We start from the raw sequence: 5,162 nt of genomic DNA, 5'->3' as shown, positions 1-5,162 counted from the left end.
CACCTTGGAATCTCTGTGGATGTAAGTTTATTCCTTCACTTATTTGCACACAATACCAGTCTCTCCTCAATATTTCTATCAATGTGGAAGACAAGAACATGGATTAAATAATTCACTGACCACATCATAATAAGAAACATGATGGCTGACATGGGCCCACCCACATTGCTGCTCTTGCTGGCCAGAGCATGGTAGGGGGTGAATAGGTGGGGGTCTGACTCTGGAGCAGCAACTCATAGAGGGTTGCATTAGGGCATCCCTCAGCAACTATGCAAAGGGCCTGGAATAGCCAGCAGAGCAGAGTGTGCAGCAGGAAGGAGGAAACCTGCCTGCAAGTGCAAGCTAAATGGCAGAACTGACCAAATGCTAGGATTGGGAAAATGAAATGGAGGAAGCAAGAAGGGCAAGTATATACCCTGTGCAACTACATGCTGGCAGGATCAGAGCAAGATATGATTCAGCAGGCGGATCATTGCCTTTAAAGGATGGAAGGCTCCTGCAGGGCTAATGATGATGCCACAGACACTGTGCATAAGAACAGCAACCACTTTCAAGAATATGAATGGTGTAGGCAGAAGCAGTTATGGGCCACACTCTTGGAAAATAACTTCTGAGGCTATGGGTTCATTATGTGATGTTTTAAAGAGAATCTTGACAGTGATGCTGACTTGTATGTGGATGTGGATGACCCTCTGGAGTATGGGAAGCCACAATACATGGAGATTGATGCCATGCCATTCACAGGCAAGGAGTCTGGTGGAGCCTAGAAGAAGTACTCCTGTCTGCAGTCCTAAATGGTAACTTATGCAGAACCCACATGGTGCCCAATTTCTCTAAACTGACCAGTGATGAGCTACTGTTCACAGCAATGGTGAAAGCAGCAAGCGGGGGGCCATGAAGAAGATTTACAAGAACAATTACATTGGGAAAAGCCCCAAAGACTCAACTATGACCACATTTGAGGCCCTGAAGGCTCAGATCAGGGAGCTTGAATGGCAGCTATCTCATGGAGACTGTTACAAGTGCCTCATCTGCCTGGACTCATACTTAATGTTCCTAATATCCATATAATGTTGGTACATGCACTGTAAGAAGTGCTGGCTGCAAACTCTGGGTGCAAAGAAGCTGTGCCCTCAGTGCAACATGATCACAGGAGCTAGACAGCCCAGTAGGCTTGGCTTCATCGGGCCCCACCTGCCCCCATCCTCTGTGACAGTGACCCACTCCTTTTGCACAAAATTGCACACAGGATCCCCAGGTACATGTATGCACAAAGTCACACACACACATATATATACACACAGAGAACTCAAGAGTCAGAGTGGGGGCTGAGGCTCAGGCCCTGCCTACTGGATCCCACCATGTCTGGCAACTATACTGTTCCAGCCTCTGTTTCCAAGGTGAGTCAGGGAGGTAGCAGCAAGTGAGTAGTAAGGCAAGGCTCTCTGAGATCTATCCCCTACACTGACAGACCTGCAGACATCAAACTGAAGCACATGTAATTTAGATCACGTATATTTAAAATATTGTGTATATGATGGGAATGGAAGGGGAGAGCGAGTGGGAAAGGGGAGGGTTGCAGGTGGGGGGGAAGTTGTGGGGGGGAAGCCTTTGTAATTATAAGCTGTACTTTGGAAATTTATATTCATTAAATAAAAAAAGAAAAAATAAAATAAAATATTGTGTATAAATGGGACAATTCCTAGCCTTCTAGTCTACCCTTCCCATTTGATTGTATGATTTTCTTCTTTTTAAGAACAGCTGGAAGCAATGGATCCTTTAGAGCTGGCTAGGGATTTGGTCCATTCACCTTTTGGGTAACCACCTTTCCCCCTCCCATGTTGTCACTTCCATCTCCAATGTGCTTATGTGCTTAATTTTCAGCGGTATGTATTTCCTCTCTCATACATGGGACACATGACACAAGGGACATGACTGTCTTCTTAGTCTTAGCTCATGGAGCTCTTTATAAGGAATTAGTGTCAGCAGTAAACAGGAACCAAACTGAAGCAAAGGCTGAGGTTGGGGCTGGCTTCCCAGTCCTCTGCTGAGAACCATATCTGGGAATAGAGCTGCTATTGTCAGGTAAAATTGTTGTTTCCTCCACCTCTCCCGTGGGCCCATGGTGTGATGCTGTGTCTGTACAGTCTACACAAAGGAACTTGTTCTTTCCCTTTGTAAACTACATTTGACATGGATTAAGCCAACATAAACACCTAAAAAATCAAAAACACAAAAAATAATCTTTACATTCTTGTCAGCATGATTCAATGACATGAAATGAATCTGTTCTAGTAAACAAATCAACTTATGCAGTTCTGTTTTCCTTTAAAAGAATGATAATATAAATCAATCAATCACAAAGATCAAAATATTTTCTCTTTAGTATTTTATAAATTATGTAGTAACTGATAAGGTGTGCTTCCCATTTCATTTGAAGTCTCCTGGATGATGATCTGTACTTTATCCTATTGTATAACAATAAACTTTTTAATTTTTCCTAACCATATATGATTTTATTTTTGTTTTAATTTTAAAAATTTATTTAATTTAATTGAAAGGGAAGGAGAGAGAGAGAATGAATATCAATCTCTCATCTGCTGGTTTATTCTCCAAATGCCTATAACAGTTGGGGCTGGGTCAGGCTTAAGCCAGGAGTCTGGAACCCAATCTGGGTCTCCCTTATGGGTGTCAGGGACCCAACCACTTGAGCCATCACCTACTGCTTCCCGGAGCACACATTAGCAGGAAGCTGGAATCAAGAGTATTGCCAGACCTTGAGGCCAGGCACTCCTATATGAGACGTGAACAACTGAAGTCGCAGCTTAACTGCTAGGACAAATGCCTGATCCTATCTAATTTTACAATTGACAATTCTGACAGTCATGCAAAGGCGAAGCAAATTATATTCTTGTCATAATACCCCTGAGCATTTTGGGTCTGGTATTCTAAGGAAAAATGCTCTTATATTAAAAGTGGGAAACTGAGACCCAGAAAGAGAGAGTGACTTCCTGAACCCATAAAGCCTTAGCATTATTTTGCCTCTTCCACTTGTTATGCTGTTCTTGGGGAAATTAGAGCCACTTACACTTCAAACATTTGATCTCCCTGTAGAGACAAGTTCTCTGAGACCTAAAATGCCTATCATTTCCCAAAGACATTTAATCAGTAATTAACAAAGTGTCAGTTACACCTTGGTATGTGAGACTTGCAGCTGAGACATTCTACCACCTATAAAGGTGGGAGGGGTAACAGGAATAGGATAAAGTGTGCCTTAAATTGTTCTCATGGATTGTAATCAATGTCTCAGGACCTTCTTTCAACCTCAAGAACTTCTTTTAGTATTTCTTGTGAGATAGTTTGCTAGCAACAAATCCTTTTGTTTTTGTTTGGGAATATTTTTATTTTGCTTTCATTTCTGAAATATAGCTTGACCAGATGTAATATTCTTAACTTATAGTTTTTTTCTTTGAGCACTTTGAGTATGTTACCTTACTGCCTTCTGGCCTCTATTGTTTCTGATGAAAAGACAACTGCTAATCTCACTGGACTTCCCTTGTAGCTGATGAATCATTTTATATGAGCTGCTTTCAAGATTTTCTCCTTGACTGACTTTCACTATTTTTACTATTATGTTTCTGTTTGTGATTTTTTGTGTGTGTTTATTTTGTTTAGAGTCTGGTGAGCTTTCCATGTGTTTAATGACTGTTTTTCAATAAATATGAAGAACTTTTATTCATTATTTCTTGGAAGATTTTTCTGTTCCTTTCTGTATCCCCTTTCTTTTTGGTTTTCTCTATTTATGTTGGTGTGGTTGATGATTCCCACATTTCTCTGAAACTGTGCATTTTTCCTCATTCTTCTTTCTCTCTATTGTTCATCTTACATAATTTTGCATCAATCTATTTTCAAATCCAATAATTCTTTTTATTTTTCTGACAATTCAAATGTACTATTGCATCTCATTACTGTGTTTTCCATTTCAAGTATTGTAATTTTAACCTTCAGAATTTCATTTGTTTCTTTTTTAAACTATAATTCCCACTTTTTTATTGATATTCTCTATTTGATACAACATTGTCACCATATTTTTACTCTTTGAATCTTTTAATTCTGTAAATATATTTGTAATGGTTATTTTGAAGTGACTTTCTATTAAATCCAACCTCTAGTTGCTCTCACAGGCAGTTGGTGTTGATTGATTTTTTTCTGATGTATGGTGCATACTTTCTTGTTCTTTTGCATGGCTTATAATTTTTTGGGTTGGAAATTGGAAAATCTTGACAATAGTAGCAAATCTTCCTGCCCTGCCCCAGCCTCTGGGACTTGGTTATTTGTTGTTTGTTTTTGTAACTAGATAGGATTATTTACTTTAATCCCTTTTCTTGTACTATTAGGCCTCTGAAATTGCTATTCAGAAAGATATAACTTTGACTATCACACAGTCACCCTAGGATGACAGTGGTATCATTAGGGTTGTCTTTCTTACTCCTACTATGCGTAGCTATTAAACTCTACTAATTTCATAATGAATGCTCCATTGTTTTCAACAAATGCTCTACTATATAAATTGTTATACAAACAAATCCAATTGAATTATGGCTCCTTTGAAGTAATAGTTTCTGAGGTCCATGTCTGATAATTTATTCTGATCCTAGGAGGGCTTTTATTAGCTGTTATTCCCTGAAAACACTCTAAACTACAAGCTAGTCTTTATCTTCATTATACACAAAAAATTTCTTCCCAACTGCCTTGTATTACAAGCTCTACTATTAAGAGTACCCTTAGGTTTCAACTTCTCAAGTCCATTGAAAATGAAGTCAATTCCTTGGAGCATAGATTAGAACCTATATGTTTTGCAGCCTACTTCTTCCCCCAGGCAAAAATCTCAAGAGCAATAGCTCTGGAGCTGGGGTGGTGGCAGTGCATAGCTTGTCTTTGGGTGGCACACCCTGCTCCGTAAGCTTAGTTATTGGTGTATGCTTAGTGTAGTACAGCAGACTGAGATCCTCTTAACTTGCCTCTTGCAGCATGTAATCACTGCCCCATGAGCCAGGCAAAAACAACTTGAGCCACAGTACTCTCAATGTACTACACCCAAGGTAAAGACTTCATTATACAAATAGGGGTGGGTGGACAGAGGAACTGATTTGTGACTTCTC

General features: G+C 39.7%; 1 pseudogene; it reads left to right on the top strand.

The window, feature by feature from the left end:
* The first annotated feature begins 269 nt into the window (after positions 1–269).
* Positions 270–1,821, top strand: LOC133752557 (E3 ubiquitin-protein ligase RNF220-like; annotated as a pseudogene).
* Positions 1,822–5,162: the final 3,341 nt, after the last annotated feature.

This window comes from Lepus europaeus, chromosome X (assembly GCF_033115175.1).
Source record: "Lepus europaeus isolate LE1 chromosome X, mLepTim1.pri, whole genome shotgun sequence".
Classification (NCBI taxonomy): Eukaryota; Metazoa; Chordata; class Mammalia; order Lagomorpha; family Leporidae; genus Lepus; species Lepus europaeus.
This window is presented reverse-complemented; position numbering and strand designations above follow the sequence as displayed.